Here is a 26,324-nt window from a genome sequence, read left to right as displayed (position 1 = left end):
TCAAAACACTTACTGATGTAGGTAATTAATCCTGTATGGGCATCGTTTTACCCAAATACTCATATAGGCAGCGTGCGTGACAAAGTCCCAGGCCCTGTTTTCGCAAACTCGTGGTTCGCGCAGGTCGTAGGAACAAATTTGATGGTATATAGGTACAATTTAACACGGAAAAATCCACAAAATGAAGGTGGCACGAGTCGTGCACGTAGCAAATATCCGTACCTATCTATTTTGGTAAAAAAGGAAAGCTCATAAATCGTCCAAAACCCATGTGTTTTCCACAGTACACCAGGGTGCCTAGCCAACTTCGCAATAGCTTACGTACCGTAGCACAGTTGTCATTATTGCGCTAATATGGAATAGTGATAGGGACAAAGCATTTCGATATCGAGACGCAAGCGAGGGATATTCGCTTGCTTGTATAGTCACCCTGAAAATTACAAGTTATTTTTTTATTTTAATTAGGTATAACTTGTAAATTTACTATGCCTTCAATATCAAAGATTATTTTTAGTACCCCTACTGAACATCATACAATTTATAAACTGCAACATATTAATAAATTTCCATTAAAACATCGTCTAGGAATGCGTTTGCGAGGTTCGCGAAGCCCGTGGGATGTTGTGAAGTATATAAAGGGCGGGCGGCCGCGGAGGCTGCATTACGCGTCCGGACGCCAAGCAGGCCGCACACCATGTGAGCCTCCACCGCGTCCACTCACAACCCCAACTTGTTGATACACAAATACGTGATTTCACCTTCTATAAACACTCGGACACTTGGAAAAATTATCGCGCGCCCTACCGCGCGACTTTAAAAAGTTGCGACTTAGTTTGCTGAAGTTTTTTCGGAAGCGCTTTTGAGATTCAAGGTAAGATTATTTATTATATGCTTTTCTCTCATGCGAATTTGTACAATTAAGCGCGAAACAAATTTCTAAAGTTTGTTAATTTATTTATGAATTAGTCATAATGAATTTCTTTTGTTGTAAAAAGTTGTTTTAATCATTACTTAGCTAATACTTGTCAAGAAGTTGTGTAACCTTGTTAATCATAAGAAATTAAAAAGTTTCAAAGTCATTTCGTAAGTATCAGAAAGTTCCTTTGGCTTAATTTGTCATTAATAATCTTTTAAGATGAATTAATCTTCAGAGATTCTAATTTTGTAATATTAAAAAACCCGACCGAGATTTAATCACTTAGATCAACAAAAGTATGTATCATTTAAAAAAAATATTTAATAAAAAGAAATGCATTAGGTAGGTATATTTGTCACTTGGCAAAAAATAATAATTAATACATTTTTGGAATTAACTTTATCAATAAAATTGTTTTGCAATCTTCTTACAAATGATATGGTAAAACAAAAAAATGAAATTTAATTTGGTTCGCTATAACACGTTAAAACGAAGTTTCGCGTAATCCGACGGGCGGCGAAACGCAGTGAACTTAATAATTTGTTTTATCAAGTAGTTCAGAAAAGTTTTTTGCTACCACTTAAAATATAAGTAATTTGAGTTTATCGACTTTTAAATACTTTTGAATTGAGGCATATTTTTGTAAGTTAATACTTTTCTGTGAACCTTTTATATATTAAGTTATGTTAAAGGCAAAGCGAATTTCTACACATATTTTCATTAACCAAATAAGTAATTTAGAGTCGTATCAAATTTAAGTTTTACATATACTACTCTCATACGTAACAGGTTACGACAATTATTTACGACAATTTTAGAATGACTTATTGCTTAAAAAAATCTGCTATCCCATCCTTTTACTTTTCTTAAATATAGACGAATCTTGATAGTTCGGTTCCAAAAGTAATTTTGACTCATTAGCAAATTAATCTACTACACATACACCGTGGATTCTATGCAAAGCATTTTTAACAAATTGATTAATTGTAAATTATTAGAACTTTTGTAGATTCCTTATAAAACCTATTGTTGTACTGTATTAGAAAAACCTTTCCGTTGTTGTCAATAGTTTAGTTTATTTACGGGATATGTAAAAAAGAAAAGAAGAAAATAGGAATGAGTGATGACATAGGTATTAAAACACGGCTCACCTGTTCGCATATACACATAGGTACAACATTATGAAATTATGACGATATTTTACATAATACCCTACAGTTTTTGACAAGAAATCCATTCCATTCCATTAAATTTGTATCTACATATTAAGGGGTGTTGCCTTGCATCAAATGAGGTACTTAGATCTATTTTTTATTTGTACCTACAATATTGTTAGATATGAAATAGTCCTGTCAAATCCAAGTTGTCCACCTCGAAAGCCCTTACTTACTACTTCATATCCGGGAATTTTCAGAATTTGGGACCCCCAATTAGCAAAGTTGTGAACAAAAATGAACTCACTGTCAGTTTTGTAAAGATAATTTAGAATGAAATTTCAATAATAATATTGTTTTTGTATTAATTTTTTTTAAAGGACAATACCTTTATTTACATGAACATATTTACATAATTATATAAGAAACTAAGACTAAACTTAAAAGCTAGCTAATGTCTAAAATAGGCCCTTGAGGCATTGTACCAAGGCTACTGGCGACATTTCCTCGCTGTATCGCAATTTGTGTTAATTACATAAACTTTAGACAGATTTCATGCTTAATTGTCGTCACAAAACTAACGAGTTAATTTTTGGTAACAACTTTTGCTAATAGGGGGGACCCAAATTCTGAAAATGCCCATCCAACAATATGTAACACCAATTACAGCTACCTCATTTGATGCAAGGCCGACTGTACCTACGATTTCAATGCATTATTAGTGCACTCATCGGTGTGCAACGTACAGTCAACCAATTGGAACCCTAGGCTACTGTAGAACTATGTCATAGTGACGTTATAAATCAGATTGTAAGAAATCTCTTACTGCTTGTCATTTTGACATGGTTGTAGAGTGGCCTAGGGTTCCAATTGGTTTTTTTTTAATACCACGTCGGTGGCAAACAGGTATACGGCCCGCCTGATGGAAAGCGGTCACCGCAACCTATGGACGCCCGCAACTCAAGGGGTGTCACGTGCGCGTTGCCGACCCATTAGAAACTTGTACACTCCTTTTTTGAAGGACCCCATAGTGTAGTTCATCGGGAATACCTCGACTGTATGTTTTCATTTATCTCCACTCGCTGCGAATTTTCTACTTCTTGTACTCCTGTCTCAAATAACAATTTTGGCTAAAAACTGAGAACTTAATAAAAACTTCACCCTACAACGGATGTAAGTAATTGCCTTCTTAGTACTTGGCGCTGTCTGGATTCTGGAACTTAGACATTTGGACACGAAAACTAATAAGATTTATTGACACCAAGTTAATTAAGCGGATTACAGTGACAATAATATATTTTATAAGATAACATTAACAGAGTTTTCACACTATCCGATCCGACATCGGATGCGGGACCGATATGTATACGATATTTATATATTATTACACGAGTTATGGCTAAAAATTAAACTGTAGCTTGTAATCTTCAAGCGGAACAACATTTGTTCAGCGACTTTTATAAATAACTTTTATTTTAATTTTCAGAGTACTGCAGTAGTTATTTGTTCTACAAGGGGGCAAAGTTGTTGTTTAACAGCACGTGCCAATATTGATACCCGAGCAAGCGAAAGATTCCAATATTGAACCGCGAGCGTAGCGAGTGGTTCAAAAAGTGGAATCTTGAGCGTTGCGAGGGTATCAAGGCACGAAGGTTAAACAAACTTTGCCACCGAGTGAAACACAACATTTATCACCACACCAACACGATCAAAATACTAACTATAAAAAATCAAATTAAATCAAATCCAATTCATTCAATATTTATGATTCAAAATCATCATTTATAGGTAAATTCTACCAACCAGTTTAAGGCATCAAGTTACAATTTGTATGAAATTACTTTGCACTCTTGTGGATAAAATACAATTTTGCTATCTGTTTTCGAATAACAAAGTAAGCATTTACCAGTTGGTGTGGTGAAAAGTTTATTTTAACACAAAATTAAATATATATAACAAAATAAATAAATAATGTGAAAACGCTCTAAGACGATCCACAGAAAGAGATGAGATATGAGACCTCACACATCTATTATGTACAGAGTTATTCGTGTGCCCGACTCGAGAAGCCGACTCGTCGATAATTCACAATACAATTTACATTATAGGCCTCGTGAAAGGATTACAATTTGCACTCGACTCGATTAATAAATGATTATACCTTTGTCAATCTAATATAATACAAATTCAAGTGTTTTAAGCGAACCATTCAGTAATTTAAGTAAATATTCAAGAAATATTAAAAAAAAAGCGGTTTACTCACGTGTTAAGTCGATATAATGTTCGACATGTTTCGATCCATTTCCGAGGATCTTTTTCAAAGATTCAAATAATTTATTTGAATAGAACACAGTTATGTGTTACAAAATAAATAAATCCGTGCATTCAGTCTGCATGCAGGCGTGCAAATATTTAGAAAACAGGCAATTAATATTTACAAAATCATGTCAAAATAATAATTGAAAAATCGAGAGTCAACTTATAGACTAAACTTAAACTAAAAATAAATTAAACAATGTCATGGGTGTATAAGGTAAAATTTCCAATTTAACAATTGATAAAATAATTACAATATAAAGAAAACAAAATGTATGTATTCTCGATTCAAATATTTTTAACGCTATAGAAAGAGTTTTCTAGAAGCCAGTCAGTCAATTTCTTCTTGTAGTAATTTCATATCATTAGGTAATTCATTATATATCACTATACACATGTTAAATACATTTGTATTATAAATCATTTTACAAGCACAACCCGAGAGTAGCGACTCCTCTGGTTTTTCATTGTTTTTCAACGTGCATATGTTGAAGCCACTGGAGGGCTATCACATAATTAGCGCGACAGCATTTTTCGCTCGTGTTTGCCCGTAGTTGTGTTGACGAGAGAGGCTATAATGTTAGTGTAGGTTTGAGTTGGCCTGTTGGTCAGAAACTGGATAAAGGTGGTGCATTTGAATTCTACTCGCTTATGTTTAAGTGAACTAATATTTATATTATATAGTATAGGTGAACGGCCAGCGTTCCAGTTTTTACTACTTATCTACGTGCTGGATAAGACATCTGTTACTCTCACACTGACATACCTACTTGCCAAAAGCGTGACGATACTTTATCCACATAGATACCTAAGTGATAAAATTGGAAGCATAATGCGCCGGCTGGAATATCAAGATACTCAATTAATAGTAAGACTAAATATTAAATAGAATAAATCCGAATGTTCCAGATACTACTTAAAAATAAGAACTCACACCATGGACAGAATTTATGAAAAACTGATTCTAAAGTACACTTACATTATACATGTTTTAATTACATTGAAACCAAATCAGGGGACCGATTTTTGAATTTCGAACGCATGAATTTGCCGTTCGAAAGTCTGTGGAAAACGACGTAATGCTATTTTTGAAAAAGGACGGCTTGAAACGAAGTGAAATGTAGTATGTAGTATAATATAAATCGCTAGCAGTGGAGATATCATAGAACGAATTTCACGAAATCGAATGGCCGAGATTCAAAAATCGGCCCCCTGATAAGAATTAAAAGGGACTCTTTTTCCATATTTCAGAAATTTGGATAGGTGTTGAAGAAATATGGTACAAAGATAATTAGATTTGGGATAATGGGTAGCCTGCCTCCTAGTCAAATCAGCTTCTTTTTAAGAACTGTCAAAACGAATTTGAACGACTTGCTAATATGGAATTTATATGAAATCGAATTGAGTGACGTCACGGTCAACTCAGTTACTTTATATATTTCTACTTGACTTATTAAATAGAAGTTGGATTTAAAAATAACTGCTGTCCATGTTTTTCTTATAATTATCTGATGCTTTAATTTCGTGCATGGTATAAAATATTTTATTTTAACTACAATCAAGTTCCCTATTGTACTTATAATCAAATTAATTCCACTCCAAGAAAAGCTTGCGTTTTAAGCGTCTAAATAATTATAATATTTCGCAGCATTTTAAGTACAATTTTAAGAGATCATATTTAGCACGATTATACACAGTAATACTACTTCGTTTAGCCAATGTGAAATATCTCTGTCTGCAATATCCACAGGACATTACGATATTTTGCTTTGCTAACTCCAAGTGAAGTGAATATTATCTTCAGACACTTTGCATGCGTCTTGTCACACCCTAGCCGCCAACCTGTATTCTTTTTTCATGGTCTACAGTTCATTTTACCCAAGCAACCTTATTTCAATCTGATAATGTAGTGTTTTGTCTCGCAAATGTATTGCAAAATAGTCAAAAAATTTGCATGGAAGAGAAACACATTTTGTAAATAGGGGTTGGAGCATCTTCGTCGCTATAATTACGTACAAAATGTGTTGTTTGTCTCAATACGCTCAAAAAATTGTACTTAACATCGATACTTTGTATGGTAAACTGCGTCAAAAGATTTGACAATTTAATATTGCCTAAGGCAAGCAAAAAGTTTGCAAAACTATATTTTTTTTCTAAACTAAACTGCGCCAAAACGTTTGCTAAAGTAAAAATGTTGAAATGTATCTTTAAATCTGCACTATTTTTCAATCATATTACTTAATACAGCTTTTAAATACGAGCGCAAGCTGCCCTGTAAAAGGTGTAGCATAAACCTTAATAATTTATACGTTTATTTTTAACCCTTTTAGTGGCCTTTTATCGACCACAGTATACGGCACATCAAAGATGTATCTTAATAATTTGAATGAGTAAGGGTTTCAAAGAAAAGGTAATCAGATAAAGCGGTCCTTAGAGAGTATCAAACTACTTATTTTGCAAACCTCAAACGAACGAGATGCGGTTCTGAGGTGCAAGAAGGAACTCTGTCTTGTTCTTTGCGCTTCGCTAAGCTTTGTTTTGTTTATGTTATGTACTTCCAATATAAACGTCAATATTGCCGCTAAAAGTCTGCTAATATGATTGGCTACGTAGACCGTATATTAATAATAAATTTGTCAAAACTTCGTCGTTTTCAAATATTTTGTATCGAAATGCACACATCTATTTAAGAGGGTAATCTGCTGAGCGTGTGCATTCGCACGAACGGATTCCTCACGGGCTCGAAAACAATCATAATTACCATAATTATGAAGCAGCTAAGTTCATTACCTAAATATTATTTCTTCGTAACTCACCTAACAGTAAAATGTGTTGTTGCAAATGATGTTTTGATCTTTAAAAGATAATTTTCAATGGTAAGGTGCATTAGGGTAATTCCGAAAGTCGTCTAATTACGAAAGTCGCATAAAAATTAACATTATTTCCATCATAATATCAAGATTCCCCTTTCGGAATTACCAGAGCATTTCTGTCATTCGGAATTACCCTAATGCACCTTACTGTTTTCTCCTTGGTTTTTGAAGCTAATGATCTAGTACATAATATGGTCACATCTCGGACACTGGCGATTAAATATATGAAAGAGGCGCGTTCCTAGCACACAGTTTAAGCTCGTGTAGGTGAACGCGTACCATGCTTGTATGGCGGATGGCGGTATGGCTTTTGACAGGCGGTAACTGTGAGGTAACCGAGAGGGGGTGGGCGGCACTTTCAGCGGGGAGCGGGAGTGGCCATACTGTACGATAGTACTCTTTATTATACTGTGATATGGTGTTCTTTAACCGCACTCTTTCTCAAAGTAGTACCTACATTTTTTGTCAGCTCGAAACTTCAATGGGCCATGTGTATAGTTAACCAATTGGAACTCTAGGCCACTCTGCAACCATGTCAAAATGACAAGCAGTAAGAGATTTCTTACAGTCTGATTTAAAACGTCACTATAACATAGTTCTACAGTGACCTAAGGTTCCAATTGGTTGACTGTACTGAATAACGTCGTACAATATACGTGCGAAAAGCGAATTAGTAAGTCGTGTTGATTTAGAACACTCCTTTCGGCCGTGTTTTAATTTATCACCACTCGTTTAGAATTTCCTCTTTTGCGCATATGTGAGTGTGAACGGAAAAACGTCCCACTTAGTCGATTGCTATAAAGCCGCCTTGTCAGTTTATTTATATAAAAATACAAGTGGATCTCGCCTTAATCAGTCGTTAATGCTAATTGGAAACCGACAAAAATGGGACGTTTTACTAAACACACTCACGAATAGGTATAAGATTTGTAGTGTTTTATAAGATGCTGTAACTAAATAGCAGTGGCGGCTGGTGAAAATTTCTGCTAGGCAACACTGAGCAAAAAGAAAGCTACCTTAACATTAAGGTACTTTACTAGTAATCAATTTTAGGCAAGCCGGTGGGAATCGGCTTGTATGGACCAGCCACTGTTGTAAGTTAAGTATCATAAAGCTATTTACCTACCTATTTTCTTAGATATTATTTGCCTCCTAATTGTTTTATACGCTCAAAGCCCCATAATTAATAACAAAATGTTAATGGTATCTTTACTTAGAATATTTATTTATTTCAACTTTATTGTTCAATCAAAAAGTACAAATGCCAGCCAGAGTTCATGCCATAAGGCATTTCCAGGGTATATCTGTTTCGTAGCTATCTATCTCTATCTCTCTTCCGTATTGGCGCGACAGAGCCAGACTGCATTTCTGTCGGCGACAATTGCCGTTCAGCTACGTCGGCAGTCAGGCAACGATGTCTGCCTAGCCGTAGTACATCGGTCTAAGCGCGACAGCGGTAAGCGGCGGCCATACATTGCAGCGAGACACAGCGATGGGACTTTTAAGTCGCACGCAACGTCGTGGCCGGGCCGTAAAGAAGAGCGACAGGAAGCGATACGCTTATTTAAAAGCGTAGGCGATTATGACGTTGGCTAAGTGCTTACCCCAGTGGTGGCTCACTACTGTTATATTCATGGGGTATATTCGTTTAACACCTACATTAGGCATTTAAAGGGTACCGTCATAAAACCGAAAATGTAATGTTTACTGGTATCGCTAGTGGAGCTAAATAGAGCCTCTTCTATTCCTAGATCGGTATTTAATTTTCTTACCTGTTTTTATTTTATTTTACTATTGAGACATGGAATTAAAATTGATAGGAGTTCTTTGTCCTAGTATGAAAAGAGTAAAATTCTAAAACAACACTGCCAAACTGATTTATTTAAATAACTAATTTGGAGTTTTGTTTTTTATCATGCAGAAACGTCTACGAGCGATATTACATATTTTTAAGATCTATTCTTACGGGTAGATGTTTGCTATAACGCCACCCTAAGGCGGTTAAGAATTGAGGGAAGGCATGGATAAATTCGCACACATCCAGCAGGCCTCCGTGGCGCAGTAGGAAGCGCGATGGCCCCGGCAAGGCCAAAGGTCGCAGGTTCGAGTCTGCCGGAGGTGTGGATTTTTCCATTTTTTTTTTTCATTTTTTCCTTTAATTTCAAAATAACTAATTTGGAGATTAAATAACAAAATAATAATATCCCAAAAATCCCTTTTCTTATAGTTCAACCATAATTATGTTCACGTGGTACAACAATATATATTCCCAGATGTATATGCATATTATATAGGTAATATTACGTTAAATTGTGGTGTAGGCGAGAGGCTGGCAACCTGTCACTGCAATGCCACAGTTTCGTTTTCTTTTAACCCCTTATTTGCCAAGAGTGGCCCTGAAGCTTTAGTAGTTTCATGTGCTCTGCCTACCCCTTTATGGGATACAGGCGTGATTGTATGTATGTATGTAATATTACATTAAGTAAGTATGCCAGTATTTGTGAGTGTGCACAGGAAAACGGCACACTTTGTCGATTGCTATAAAACTGCTTTGTCAGTTTATGCATACATATAAAGATATAAGTAAATCTCGCCTTAATGGTAACCGACAAAGTGGGACGTTTTACTAAACACACTCACATTTTTGTCCTTACATTTTTAGTTCCTAAGTGTCTTCATTAAATCCTGAGTGTCCTGACCGAAATCTTCTAGATTATTACTTTATTTATTTGAGGACAAATTTATGAAAATGATCCAATACCCTGATGTACTCGTACCCAAAATTGAGTCTGTATTCCGTGCAAATAATTTTCTAAAACCTAGAAATCAACTAGGTACTTTTTTGTAACCTTATTAAATGTAATAGTAAATGTATAATGTAAATCCATACAAATGGGACAGTGTCTGTGTCTGTTTGTTTGTCCGTCTTTCACGGCAAAACGGAGCGACAAATTGACGTGATTTTTGAAGTGGAGATGGTTGAAGGGCTGGAGAGTGACATGGGCTATTTTTTGTCTCTTTCTAACCCCCCACTTCCCTAACAGGGGGGGTGGAAGTTTGTATGGAGGATTACGCAATTTTTGGATTTACAAAGGGAGTGTTTTAAATCGACACGAGTTCCGAATTTTACGCACTTGTATCGTAATGTATTATACTATTTCAATAAATAGGTATGGTGTTTATTTTCTGCACTAGTGCGCAAAGTAGTACATTTCTTGTTGAGGCGTAACTTCGTTTCAAATTTCCTGTTTACCGCACTTGTATCGTAATGTGCTTCGTAACATTTACGTCGTATAAAACTAGGGTTGCAAAAAAACGGTTTTTTTTCTGCCTTGAAAAAAAAAACATGAAAAAGAACCGTGAACCGCTTTTTTTCTGTATGTTCTTTTTCTAAAGGACGAAATTTTCAAATTTGCAAAATAGTAAAACTTTTATACGGTTTTTTAAACTTTATGTTAACTTTTAAACTAATTTAATTTAATAACTTTAATTTCTGGTTTTATAAAACTAACATTTACACAATCTGTAGTTAGTAGTTGTCGCTTTTTACTGTTGGCAACACCACCGCCTCTCCACGCTCCACGCCGCATCGGGGATTCCCCAAACAATATTTGCATACTTACTGAATGTTTATCGAATTAAAATATACTTTATTTCTATTGAAATGTTACAAATCACGAAAAACCTTTATTGTCGTATTATTTGTTCATCAGAAAAAAAACCATATTTAGAAAAAAAACCATGGTGCTTGGTTTTTTTTTCATTTTTTTTTCATAATTATGAAAAACTAACATTTGTTTTTTTTTCTATTTGCAACCCTATATAAAACTATAAGGTCATGACTCTTCATGACTCTCATGAGACAGAAATTGTAATAATGTGTCATCCCCTTGCGTTATCCCGGCATTTGACACGGCTCATGGGAGCCTTGGGTCTGCTTTGACACCTAATCCCAAGATTTGGCGTAGGCACTAGTTTTTACGAAAGCGACCGCCACCTGACCTTCCAATCCGAAGCGTAAACTAGACCTTATTGGAATTAGTCCGGTTTCCTTACGATGTTTTCCTTCACCGAAAAGCGACTGGCAAATATCAAATGACATTTCGCACATAAATTTCGAAAAGCTCATTGGTGCCCGTAATAATGTGTATCACACATTTAATTACACCAGGGGGTTCATGAAGTACTAAAGCCGTTCAGTTTAGGTTGAGAGAGAGGGACGAAGGTATATAACTGGTATAGCTGCCCCTTTCTCTCGACCTAAACTAAACCCCCCTCACCCCCTGACATGCAAATTGTCCCTGTAACTTATTTTTCCCCTCACTAGCTCGGAAACACGTGTTTTGTCCTTTAATACCAGCGGGTAAAAACGCATTTTATTCACTAGTGGGTAAAGTAATTTCACCTTGAATAAAGTAAAATTAACTACTTTAAAGTTGATAAAAGTAGGTGAATCTAGTAATAAAGATGATTTACCACCTGTGGAACTACTGGAAGCAGTGATAAACGCATTTTTTGCGTTGTAGTTTCCTCGCTATAGTGAGGGGAAAAGTTTTGTGTTACACTCGGGTGCAAATGTATTTTACTTCTCGTGTTTTAAAAAACTCACAAGTTCAGGATTCTATTCTCGAACCACTCGCTTCGCTCGTGGTTCAACTATAGAATCCTTTCACTTGCACGTTTTTCAATTCCACACTCGGCGTTAAAGTACAACTTTGCCCCCTTGTATAACAAATAACTATAATATATTTGTTGCACAATCATAGTTTTTAGTCCAACTCCGTTGTTGAATCAGACTAGTCGCCTGCTTGTTTCCATCCTATAAAATAAACCTAAAAAGTTTCAGGGTTGTTCAACAGTTTGAAGTAAAATTTGGTTAGGTAGCCTTTGAGCATTCAATTATTTAACTATGTAAATGTTGCAGAACATACTCAAAATTTCCGTAAATTACTGGAAGTTTCCATGAGAATTTTCTCATGCAATTTGCTATTGAGTAATTTGTCTTTGAGGTCATTATATACATAAATGTAATCTTCTCAACAGTTGACGATCGCTTCATTTGATGTTTGAGTTTCACACTGGCGCTTATTTTTAAACCCCGACGCAAAACGCCCGGGGTGTATAAGTTTGACGTGTCTGTCTGTCTGTCTGTCTGTCTGTCTGTCTGTCTGTTTGTCTGTCTGTCTGTCTGTATGTCTGTCTGTCTGTCTGTCTGTCTGTCTGTGTGTGTATGTCTGCCTGTGGCATCGTAGCTCCCGAACGGATGAACCGATTTAGGTTTAGTTTTTTTTTCTGTAAGCTGAACTCAGCTGCGACGCGACTAACTAGTCGGGAGTGTTCTTAGCCTTATTTCATGAAAATCGGTCTACTATGTCGCGGTCGGGGTTTTTTTTTTTCAAAATTTTAATTTTGTGGTTATTTATCATCATCAAAGAAGTTGTCCCTAAAGGTTAGCAATAAAAGTGATTTTCGATAAACAGAAAAACTGAGAACTTACCATGAAAAAACTCGGAATATTAGAAACTAATGCAACGAGCAAAGAAAATTAAATCACCCCATGACTTAAGAGGGCTTTCATGTGAAAAATAGTGAAATCGCAACCGAGCGCTTAATCATACCGTGTGTGGTATCATATTAAAGAACTTTCCGAGTAGTTTACAAATATGTAACATATTATAGGACTTTTTCTACTTGGTCTAACAAAATATGAGAAAATGTCCAGAAGTGGCAATAATTGTGACGGAGAGGGCTCGTTTTCAAAAAATTGCCAAAACTATATAATAGAAATTTATAGTCACTAAGGCATAAGAGAAATTTTATTAAACGTTGCAGATTAATTTTGTATGAAAATAACTCCGATGTGATGTATATTTTCAAAGAAATTGTCACATAATTTTAGGTAATTTCTGAAAAGAATTGAATTCGTCTTAGCCTTGTTTACTCTTTTTAAAAGCCTTATAATAAAAATGTAGTCTGAGAAGTTCTTCTTCTTCTTCTTATCGTGTCGAGGTTCCTCTCTTATACAGTAGATGCCCAATAGGCAGCAGCATTAACAGCGCTGTAGGCCTAGCACATGATTGCCGCGAGAGTATGTCGACGCGAGATAGATGACACGTCTTCTTCTAACTGTATTAGTGACATAAGGACGGGTAGTCTATCTCGCGGCGACATATACTCTCGCGGCAATCACGTGCTAACCCTGCTGGGTGTATCGTCTGTAGAAGTTTGTAGTACAGGATATACGTATTATAAATTTACCAGTTTCAGTACTCCAAATTGTCCAAATTTTACAAATAAGATCGACTAATCCAGCACTATACGCGGGTTTTCCTAGACGTGCATCAGAGAAAAATTCATAATTAATTTAATGAGTTACTTTTCTAAAATCCAGTCTGATAAGTATCAAGACAATAAGATGCTCTAATTGAAATTTGAATTAAATATATCTGTTAGATAACGGAAAGTGTAGTATTTCACCGACTAAAATTATCAATTTTACATTATTTTGACGTTTTTCTTGAAAGCAGCCTTAACTGAAATACTCGCAATACAGTGTGTAGAATTATAGGTGACTAGCTTTTGCCCGCGGCTTCGCTCGCGATAAATTCGAAAATTGCGGAATGCTCCATACAAACTTCCACCTCCCGTTTTAGGGAAGTGGGGGGTTAAAAGAGACAAAAAGTAACCTATGTCACTTTCCATCCCTTCAACTATCTCTACTTAAAAAATCCCGTCAATTCATCGCCCCGTTTTGCCGTGAAAGACGGACAAACCAACAGACACACACACTTTCCCACTTATAATATTAGTATGGATAAGGCGATAGTTCAAACCAGACTTAGAATTTATTACTGTTAAGTATCATTAACTAAGAGATGTTTTATGTTACTCTTAATGTTCAACCCGTAATTAATTTTAGCATTTTTTCAGCAGCAATACTGCAAATGTTGTTACGATGACAGTTAATGACAACTGTCAATGAGGATTTAACACGTGTATTTTGGCATTACGTTGCCTAATTATTCTGTATGGATAAAATAATAAGCAGGGCCCGTAACTTTCATGCCGATAACATAAATTTGACGTCACGCTGCATTCAATTCAAGAGTTTTATTTAATAATTAATCATTATTCATCAATCATTTTAATCATGACTTTAAAACTAGTCTATTCATACGTGAAATAAATAATACCTATAAAAAACGTGAAAAGTAAATTAAATTATTTGTTTATTTTTTTATACGTACATATTATTAAATAGGTTTGTTACCACATCTCAATAAATTATAAAAACAAAACAAATTGTTTCCTTTTCGTTTCACGTATCAAGTAGATATTAATTATTCCACGTATGAACTTACTTTTGAAGTCATTTACAGTACAGTCAGTACATGACTAAATTGATTAATGAATAATGATTAATTATTACAATAAAACTATCAGCGTGACGTCAAATTGATGTCATCAGCATGAAAGTTACGGGCCCTGATAATAAGTAAAACTTATCTGTAATTACATTACTTTTGTGCTATAAGAACCACCGTTAAGCGATTCGCCCGTATTAGATTTACATGTATAAAGAAAAATTGCATGCTAGTTCTCGAAGCGTCTAAACGGGGCTAAAGGTATTAAATGGGCCGCCAGCATCGATCACCGAGCCAAATGAATGCTCCTATAGAATATTTAAGAAATTCCGAAACCAGCAATTAGTGAAGACTAATGACCGGCTATAAATTATAAGAGGAAGCCTTTGAATTCAGATTCATTAACTCTTTATTAATTGTTTATATCCCGTTACACATAATACGCCCATACCTAACTTTTTCTGTGCTTACTTATTAATAAATAATTACAAGTAATCGATATTACTAAACAAATAAAACATACAACATACAGACAATAAAATATTCTTGCTAAAGTTTTCCCGACATTTAGGTACTACTATACTCAACTATGGGAACAAATCAAATTACTTTTAACAAATATTTTGATTTGTGTTTTTTATGTAGTCACACTACTATATATAAATTAAAAATCGAAATAAGATGTCATATATTAAAGAAAAAATGACGAGCACCACCAGCAGGGTTAGCACGTGATTGCCGCGAGAGTATGTCACCGCGAAATAGATTACCCGTCCTTATGTCACTAATACAGTTAGAAGAAGACGTGTCATCTATCTCGCGTCGACATACTCTCGCGGCAATCATGTGCTAGGCCTACAGTGGTTAAGGCAGTGGGGAAGGGGTTTGGCCCGAATCCGGCCTTCACCACTGGTGGTGCTCGTCATTTTTTCTTTAATATATGACATCTTACTTCGATTTTTAGGGTTCCGTAGTCAACTAGGAACCCTTATAGTTTCGCCATGTCTGTCTGTCTGTCCGTCCGTCCGTCCGTCCGTCCGTCCGTCCGTCCGTCCGTCCGTCCGTCCGTCCGTCCGTCCGTCCGTCCGTCCGTCCGTCCGTCCGTCCGTCCGCGGATAATCTCAGTAACCGTAAGCACTAGAAAGCTGAAATTTGGTACAAGTATGTATATCAATCACGCCAACAAAGTGCAAAAATAAAAAAATGGAAAAAAATGTTTTATTAGGGTACCCCCCCTACATGTAAAGTGGGGGCTGATTTTTTTTTTCATTTCAACCCCAACGTGTGATATATTGTTGGATAGGTATTTAAAAATGAATAAGAGTTTACTAAGATTGTATTTTGATTATTTTAATATTTTCGGAAATAATCGCTCCTAAAGGAAAAAAGTGCGTCCCCCCTCTAACTTTTGAACCATATGTTTAAAAAATACGAAAAAAATCACAAAAGTAGAACTTTATAAACACTTTCTAGGAAAATTGTTTTGAACTTGATATGTTTAGTAGTTTTTGAGAAAAATACGGAAAACTACGGAACCCTACACTGAGCGTGGCCCGACACGCTCTTGGCCGGTTTTAATTTATATATAGTCCTTTCGAAATTAGCCGAGCATTTCTGTGATTCGGAATTACCCTAATTCACCTTACTAAAATTGTTAAACCGTAAGGAGCTCTAGCTCTTGTATCTTCTTAACAAATATCCATACCAATATTATCAGAATATTATAAATGGGAAAGTGTGTGTGTCTGTTTGTTTGTCCGTCCTTAACGAATTGTCGTGATTTTTTAAGTATAGATAGTTGAAGGGATGGAGAGTGACATAGGCACAGACAAAAGTATTTGTCTTTCTAACGCGAGCGAAGCCGCGGGCAAAAACTAGTTAAGAATAAAATGAACTGTGAAGTCAATCAATGTACCATAAGCATAGATATTTTTATCATACAGCTTAATGGCACTTTTATCCCCACTTTACCCACCCTAAAACGAGATTTGAGCCGTACATCATCACTTTTTCGAATGGATGCCCTTATTAAGTGCAATTTTGGTCTTAAGCACGTAAAACGGCGCCGACGCGGAAGGTCAGGACGTGCTACCCGGTTCTAAGTATTGCGAGGGTGCCAGACCCAGGACCGCCTTAAATTAGAACAAATATATGCCTCTTAAGCGAGTAATTTAGTACAACAGCTAAGGTAATTATAAACCCTTAAGTGCCTTAACTAGAGCTGTGGTTTACCGGGGATGGTGATCAGTGGCCCATAAATGGTAAATAGTAATTAAAGCTAAGGTTTTTCGGAGTATTTATGAACTTCTAAAAGCGACTTTTAAACAAGGAAATCGCATGATAACACCGTGATTTTGTAGGTAGAGGTGCAGGGGGCCGATTTCTGAATCTCGGCCATTCGATTTCGTGAAATTCGTTCAATAATTGCACTACTAGCGATTTAAATTCAACTAACAGAATCAAAAACGAGTGGTCATTACCACTAGTTTTAAAAATAGGTTTTTCAAAAACAGCATTACGTCGTTTTCCACAGACTTTCGAATGGCGAATTCGTGCATTCGAAATTCAAAAATCGATCCCCTGTTTCTTGGAACTCACGAAATGTTTGATACTAGGTATTTAGTCGCTTTTCGGCGAACGGAAATTTCGTGAGAAAACCGACCTCATCCGAATATGACCTAGTTTTACCTCTAGGCTGGAAGGTCAGCTTGCAAACGCCTACGTAAAACCAAAGATGATCAAGTATTATTGAGTATTAGAGAGTTACTGTCAAAGTAAAGTAATCACAGTGCATAGACTGCCATCTCTTGACACAGGAGCTTAAAACTTTTGAACCTCAGTTTTGACAATTTGGCCCATATCTTAGCTTGATATGTGTTATAATGTCAAATATTAATATTAGCGTCATCTAGCCGAGCTTCCCCTAAAGGTGTATCGCCATCTAGGTCACCGTACCTTTTACTGTATGGTTTTGTGGTACCTACGTATTTTCTTAGACTTTATCTGGGAGTTACATATCTATGTATGTCTTTGGTAAAACTTGGTAAAACCACACCTCAGACACTGGCGATCAAATATATGAAAGAGGCGCGTTCCTAGCACACAGTCTAACCTCGTGTAGGTGAACGCGTACCATGCTTGTATGAGTGAGATATGACAGGTCGACTGTTCGCGTTTTTGACAGGCGGTAACTGTGAGGTAACCGAGAGGGGGTGGGCGGCACTTTCAGCGGGGAGCGGGAGTGGCCATACTGTACGACAGTACTCTTTATTATACTGTGGTAAAACTAACCTGCGACAAGTCAAAGAATGAAGAGGCACACTGACATTTTATCCCGCCAGGTGGCGCATGTGCAAGTGCATAGGCCTGTCACTGTCATTCATATGCAAGAAAGAGAAAAATAATATCCTCTTCTCGCTCTCACGTATGATTTTTTTTATCTGTGCAATGGACTAATAAGGTGGCGCCGTCTGTCATAAATCATAACCTCGAGTGTGCCTCTTCATTAGTGTATTTTCACATTATCCGATGCGATATCGGATGTAGGACCGATATTCCATACATTTAAGCCGCCATCTTTGATTTGTGCCTTTGAAATCCTTCCTACGTCCGATATCGGATCGGATAATGTGAAAACGCACTTAGGGGTTCGAAGTGAGACAGAGTTTCATTAGGTTGTAAAATGTTAGAAGTATTCTAATGCAAAAAACTAACCAGTTTTCATAGAAACTAATTTAGTTAAATTACGTTTTATCCCTTTCTAATCAATATATTGAAGTCAATTGTGACAGGCAAGTGATTACTGTTTTATTTTGATTGAATAATGAACAATTTACTTTTATTAGTGTACTAGTATTAGAGGTGTCTGTACAGGCCCCGTAGCCGAATGGCATTTCTCCGACGCCAAACGAAAACGAAACGTAGTCCGGCTCTGTCGCGCCAATATGCAAGAGCGATAGGGATAGATATCTACTAGCGTTTCGTTTCGTGAGCGTTTGTGCCATTCGGCTACGCACCCAGGGAATTCAGGCTTGTAAAATGTTATTAATAAGGGTATAAAGATATTAGAACTAACTTAGAATCCGGGACCCGTGACGTCCTGCTATAAAGGTCACCTATAATATGGTCACTCAAATCTCAGTAGGCCTAGCCTATACCTACACCTACACTGTAAAAACCGGTCGTCTTAGTACGTTTTCACATTATCCGATCCGATATCGGATGTCGGAAGGATTTCAAAGGCAAAAATCAAAGATGTCGGCTTGAATTTATGGGATATCGGTCTTACATCCGATATCGGATCGGATAATGTGAAAACGCACTTAGTCGGACTCACCCACCGAGTCTTCCGTGCAAACTTTCAATTGTTGAAATAATCTCATGGTTCTCATATAACCCCAATTCAATAATCAGCTGAATGTGGAAGTACTTACAACATTATTTTAAATAATCTGTCAATTTTAATCCATATTATATACTATAATATGGACTTTGCCAAATACAAATATTCGGCCGAACATTCGGTTCAGCTCTTACCGAACCGAACATTCGGCCGAATATTCGGTTACGCCATATTTTTAAAGGGCATGTTCATTAAAACTATTAAATGATTGATAATAGTTCGGCATATTATGTTACTACAACGATGTTTTTAAGATTTAGTGGATAACTAAAACTTTTTTATTTTTTTTTAACTACGGTTTTTTAACTTTTTTACAAAACAATTGTATATATATTTTGACTCATAGGTAATTATCCCTTTCTAATAGTTCCTTCGAAAGCTACTTAAAGTACTTAAATAGGAGCTTATTAGGTATCCAATGGAATACGTAAGATCTTCATTAGTTATTTACTTTGTTTATTCGGTAAATATTCGGCAATGTAACCGAATTATTCGGCCGAATACGAACATTGAAAAAGTTGCCGAATATGCCGAATACCGAATATTTACCGAATATTCGGCCCATCTCTATACTATATACTATATTAATATTATAAATGTGAAAGTGTGTGTGTCTGTTTGTTTGTCCGTCTTTCACGGCGAAACGAAGCGACGAATTGACGTGATATTTTAAGTGGAGATAGTTAAAGGGATGAAGAGTGACATAGGCTACTTTTTGTCTCTTTATGACCCCTCACTTCCCTATAATTGGGAGTGGAAGTTTGTATATAGCATTCCGCAATTTCCGAATTTAACGCGAGAGATGCCGCGGGCAAACGCTAGTAAGTTAATAAACTAGTGTTATTCAATTCTTCTAAATTATACACGGACTTTAGGTTGTACAAATATAATTTATATGAAGAACAAATGATTAATTAATTACTTACTTAAGTAAATCAACAAATTACTTTGATCGTTATATAGCTGTACGATGCCCGTAAACAACTCCCCAAGTGCTAGGACTAAATGAAGCACCTACTTAAATAAATATTTTGAGTCGTATCGAGAAAATTACAAAAGCTTAAAAAAACAAAACAATTTCTCCAAAACGTTTAACACAAATCGGTCATGAAGCGAGATAGATTATTTTTGTAAGCATCATATCCGTACGGAAAAAAACATCTGAGGTGGCTATTTTTAGCCACCTTCAAGAGCGTCGGAATCATTTTTAGGGTTCCGTAGTCAACTAGGAACCCTTATAGTTTCGCCATGTCTGTCTGTCCGTCCGTCCGTCCGTCCGTCCGTCCGTCCGTCCGTCCGTCCGTCCGTCCGTCCATCCGCGGATAATCTCAGTAACCATAAGCACTAGAAAGCTGAAATTTGGTACCAATATGTATATCAATCACGCCAACAAAGTGCAAAAATAAAAAATGGGAAAAAATGTTTTATTAGGGTACCCCCCCTACATGCAAAGTGGGGGCTGATATTTTTTTTCATTCCAACCCCAACGTGTGATATATTGTTGGATAGGTATTTAAAAATGAATAAGGGTTTACTAAAATCATTTTTTGATAATATTAATAGTTTCGGAAATAATCGCTCTTAAAGGAAAAAAAAGTGCGTCCCCCCCCTCTAACTTTTGAACCATATGTTTAAAAAATATGAAAAAATCACAAAAGTAGAACTTTATAAAGACTTTTTAGGAAAAATGTTTTGAACTTGATAGGTTCAGTAGTTTTTGAGAAAAATACGAAAAACTACGGAACCCTACACTGAGCGTGGCCCGACACGCTCTTGGCCGATTTTTTTTAATTGTAACGCATTTGATACAACTCAAAACTTTTTTCTTTTGGAAGCGAAATGGAAAAACGTGGTCGCGGTATCTTTTGTTAAATCAACCCTCAAGTTTGCCCAGTACGGCAACCTAATATGTTAACGCCTTCGGACACTGTTTTTGCTATAAGTAAACGCTAAGGCATTTCATTTTCCTATTACCTACGAGCAACTTTACTTTTACGTGGTTTGTGTTCACATTGTTGCAAGACTTGGTATCAGATACATAGTATATTTGTTTGAAGTCTTCTGCATAAAACATTTTTACATAAAAAAATATACTTAGCAACATTAGGTATAATGCAGTTTAGAGCATGTTCACATTATCCGATTCGATATCGGATGTAGGAAGGATATAATTATCGGTCCTACATGCATTATTACGTCAGATCGGATCGGATAATGTAACTCACTTACAATTATAAGTATAATACTTTTCAAATTGATTGACATCATCAGTTTCATTAAAATGCTTAGTATGTAATTATGTATGATTTTATCATAATTGATTGATTGTCGAAAATTGAATTGTTCATTACAAAAAATAAAAAATAATAAAAGCCGATTTGCTTGTTTGACACGAGTACTCAGTACCTATGTAGGATGTAGAGTTGGTCATGCACATGAATCATAAATCACCCAGTATATAATAATAGCTCATACGATGTTTTCCTTCACCGAAAAGCGACTGGCAAATATCAAATGACATTTCGCACATAAATTTCGAAAAGCTCATTGGTGCCCGTAATAATGTGTATCACACATTTAATTACACCAGGGGGTTCATGAAGTACTAAAGCCGTTCAGTTTAGGTTGAGAGAGAGGGACGAAGGTATATAACTGGTATAGCTGCCCCTTTCTCTCGACCTAAACTAAACCCCCCTCACCCCCTGACATGCAAATTGTCCCTGTAACTTATTTTTCCCCTCACTAGCTCGGAAACACGTGTTTTGTCCTTTAATACCAGCGGGTAAAAACGCATTTTATTCACTAGTGGGTAAAGTAATTTCACCTTGAATAAAGTAAAATTAACTACTTTAAAGTTGATAAAAGTAGGTGAATCTAGTAATAAAGATGATTTACCACCTGTGGAACTACTGGAAGCAGTGATAAACGCATTTTTTGCGTTGTAGTTTCCTCGCTATAGTGAGGGGAAAAGTTTTGTGTTACACTCGGGTGCAAATGTATTTTACTTCTCGTGTTTTAAAAAACTCACAAGTTCAGGATTCTATTCTCGAACCACTCGCTTCGCTCGTGGTTCAACTATAGAATCCTTTCACTTGCACGTTTTTCAATTCCACACTCGGCGTTAAAGTACAACTTTGTCCCCTTGTATAACAAATAACTATAATATATTTGTTGCACAATCATAGTTTTTAGTCCAACTCCGTTGTTGAATCAGACTAGTCGCCTGCTTGTTTCCATCCTATAAAATAAACCTAAAAAGTTTCAGGGTTGTTCAACAGTTTGAAGTAAAATTTGGTTAGGTAGCCTTTGAGCATTCAATTATTTAACTATGTAAATGTTGCAGAACATACTCAAAATTTCCGTAAATTACTGGAAGTTTCCATGAGAATTTTCTCATGCAATTTGCTATTGAGTAATTTGTCTTTGAGGTCATTATATACATAAATGTAATCTTCTCAACAGTTGACGATCGCTTCATTTGATGTTTGAGTTTCACACTGGCGCTTATTTTTAAACCCCGACGCAAAACGCCCGGGGTGTATAAGTTTGACGTGTCTGTCTGTCTGTCTGTCTGTCTGTCTGTCTGTTTGTCTGTCTGTCTGTCTGTCTGTCTGTCTGTATGTCTGTCTGTCTGTCTGTCTGTCTGTCTGTGTGTGTATGTCTGCCTGTGGCATCGTAGCTCCCGAACGGATGAACCGATTTAGGTTTAGTTTTTTTTTTCTGTAAGCTGAACTCAGCTGCGACGCGACTAACTAGTCGGGAGTGTTCTTAGCCTTATTTCATGAAAATCGGTCTACTATGTCGCGGTCGGGGTTTTTTTTTTTCAAAATTTTAATTTTGTGGTTATTTATCATCATCAAAGAAGTTGTCCCTAAAGGTTAGCAATAAAAGTGATTTTCGATAAACAGAAAAACTGAGAACTTACCATGAAAAAACTCGGAATATTAGAAACTAATGCAACGAGCAAAGAAAATTAAATCACCCCATGACTTAAGAGGGCTTTCATGTGAAAAATAGTGAAATCGCAACCGAGCGCTTAATCATACCGTGTGTGGTATCATATTAAAGAACTTTCCGAGTAGTTTACAAATATGTAACATATTATAGGACTTTTTCTACTTGGTCTAACAAAATATGAGAAAATGTCCAGAAGTGGCAATAATTGTGACGGAGAGGGCTCGTTTTCAAAAAATTGCCAAAACTATATAATAGAAATTTATAGTCACTAAGGCATAAGAGAAATTTTATTAAACGTTGCAGATTAATTTTGTATGAAAATAACTCCGATGTGATGTATATTTTCAAAGAAATTGTCACATAATTTTAGGTAATTTCTGAAAAGAATTGAATTCGTCTTAGCCTTGTTTACTCTTTTTAAAAGCCTTATAATAAAAATGTAGTCTGAGAAGTTCTTCTTCTTCTTCTTATCGTGTCGAGGTTCCTCTCTTATACAGTAGATGCCCAATAGGCAGCAGCATTAACAGCGCTGTAGGCCTAGCACATGATTGCCGCGAGAGTATGTCGACGCGAGATAGATGACACGTCTTCTTCTAACTGTATTAGTGACATAAGGACGGGTAGTCTATCTCGCGGCGACATATACTCTCGCGGCAATCACGTGCTAACCCTGCTGGGTGTATCGTCTGTAGAAGTTTGTAGTACAGGATATACGTATTATAAATTTACCAGTTTCAGTACTCCAAATTGTCCAAATTTTACAAATAAGATCGACTAATCCAGCACTATACGCGGGTTTTCCTAGACGTGCATCAGAGAAAAATTCATAATTAATTTAATGAGTTACTTTTCTAAAATCCAGTCTGATAAGTATCAAGACAATAAGATGCTCTAATTGAAATTTGAATTAAATATATCTGTTAGATAACGGAAAGTGTAGTATTTCACCGACTAAAATTATCAATTTTACATTATTTTGACGTTTTTCTTGAAAGCAGCCTTAACTGAAATACTCGCAATACAGTGTGTAGAATTATAGGTGACTAGCTTTTGCCCGCGGCTTCGCTCGCGATAAATTCGAAAATTGCGGAATGCTCCATACAAACTTCCACCTCCCGTTTTAGGGAAGTGGGGGGTTAAAAGAGACAAAAAGTAACCTATGTCACTTTCCATCCCTTCAACTATCTCTACTTAAAAAATCCCGTCAATTCATCGCCCCGTTTTGCCGTGAAAGACGGACAAACCAACAGACACACACACTTTCCCACTTATAATATTAGTATGGATAAGGCGATAGTTCAAACCAGACTTAGAATTTATTACTGTTAAGTATCATTAACTAAGAGATGTTTTATGTTACTCTTAATGTTCAACCCGTAATTAATTTTAGCATTTTTTCAGCAGCAATACTGCAAATGTTGTTACGATGACAGTTAATGACAACTGTCAATGAGGATTTAACACGTGTATTTTGGCATTACGTTGCCTAATTATTCTGTATGGATAAAATAATAAGCAGGGCCCGTAACTTTCATGCCGATAACATAAATTTGACGTCACGCTGCATTCAATTCAAGAGTTTTATTTAATAATTAATCATTATTCATCAATCATTTTAATCATGACTTTAAAACTAGTCTATTCATACGTGAAATAAATAATACCTATAAAAAACGTGAAAAGTAAATTAAATTATTTGTTTATTTTTTTATACGTACATATTATTAAATAGGTTTGTTACCACATCTCAATAAATTATAAAAACAAAACAAATTGTTTCCTTTTCGTTTCACGTATCAAGTAGGTATTAATTATTCCACGTATGAACTTACTTTTGAAGTCATTTACAGTACAGTCAGTACATGACTAAATTGATTAATGAATAATGATTAATTATTACAATAAAACTATCAGCGTGACGTCAAATTGATGTCATCAGCATGAAAGTTACGGGCCCTGATAATAAGTAAAACTTATCTGTAATTACATTACTTTTGTGCTATAAGAACCACCGTTAAGCGATTCGCCCGTATTAGATTTACATGTATAAAGAAAAATTGCATGCTAGTTCTCGAAGCGTCTAAACGGGGCTAAAGGTATTAAATGGGCCGCCAGCATCGATCACCGAGCCAAATGAATGCTCCTATAGAATATTTAAGAAATTCCGAAACCAGCAATTAGTGAAGACTAATGACCGGCTATAAATTATAAGAGGAAGCCTTTGAATTCAGATTCATTAACTCTTTATTAATTGTTTATATCCCGTTACACATAATACGCATACCTAACTTTTTCTGTGCTTACTTATTAATAAATAATTACAAGTAATCGATATTACTAAACAAATAAAACATACAACATACAGACAATAAAATATTCTTGCTAAAGTTTTCCCGACATTTAGGTATGGGAACAAATCAAATTACTTTTAACAAATATTTTGATTTGTGTTTTTTATGTAGTCACACTACTATATATAAATTAAAAATCGAAATAAGATGTCATATATTAAAGAAAAAATGACGAGCACCACCAGCAGGGTTAGCACGTGATTGCCGCGAGAGTATGTCACCGCGAAATAGACTACCCGTCCTTATGTCACTAATACAGTTAGAAGAAGACGTGTCATCTATCTCGCGTCGACATACTCTCGCGGCAATCATGTGCTAGGCCTACAGTGGTTAAGGCAGTGGGGAAGGGGTTTGGCCCGAATCCGGCCTTCACCACTGGTGGTGCTCGTCATTTTTTCTTTAATATATGACATCTTACTTCGATTTTTAGGGTTCCGTAGTCAACTAGGAACCCTTATAGTTTCGCCATGTCTGTCTGTCTGTCCGTCCGTCCGTCCGTCCGTCCGTCCGTCCGTCCGTCCGTCCGCGGATAATCTCAGTAACCGTAAGCACTAGAAAGCTGAAATTTGGTACAAGTATGTATATCAATCACGCCAACAAAGTGCAAAAATAAAAAAATGGAAAAAAATGTTTTATTAGGGTACCCCCCCTACATGTAAAGTGGGGGCTGATTTTTTTTTTCATTTCAACCCCAACGTGTGATATATTGTTGGATAGGTATTTAAAAATGAATAAGAGTTTACTAAGATTGTATTTTGATTATTTTAATATTTTCGGAAATAATCGCTCCTAAAGGAAAAAAAGTGCGTCCCCCCCCTCTAACTTTTGAACCATATGTTTAAAAAATACGAAAAAAATCACAAAAGTAGAACTTTATAAACACTTTCTAGGAAAATTGTTTTGAACTTGATATGTTTAGTAGTTTTTGAGAAAAATACGGAAAACTACGGAACCCTACACTGAGCGTGGCCCGACACGCTCTTGGCCGGTT

The 26,324-nt window shown here is 36.0% G+C and overlaps 1 protein-coding gene across 1 annotated transcript in view; it reads left to right on the top strand.

Moving 5' to 3' along the window:
• Positions 1 to 680: 680 nt before the first annotated feature.
• LOC125241233 overlaps positions 681 to 26,324 on the top strand; it is a 120,616-nt gene continuing 94,972 nt past the window's right edge. Inside the window, exon 1 of the mRNA XM_048149600.1 lies at positions 681 to 871. The gene's annotated coding sequence lies outside the window, so the exon portion shown is untranslated. The remainder of the gene's footprint in view (positions 872 to 26,324) is intronic.

Source organism: Leguminivora glycinivorella, chromosome Z (genome assembly GCF_023078275.1).
Source record: "Leguminivora glycinivorella isolate SPB_JAAS2020 chromosome Z, LegGlyc_1.1, whole genome shotgun sequence".
NCBI lineage: Eukaryota > Metazoa > Arthropoda > Insecta > Lepidoptera > Tortricidae > Leguminivora > Leguminivora glycinivorella.
Note: the sequence above shows the minus strand (reverse complement) of the source record. Positions and strands in the feature narration are given on the sequence as shown.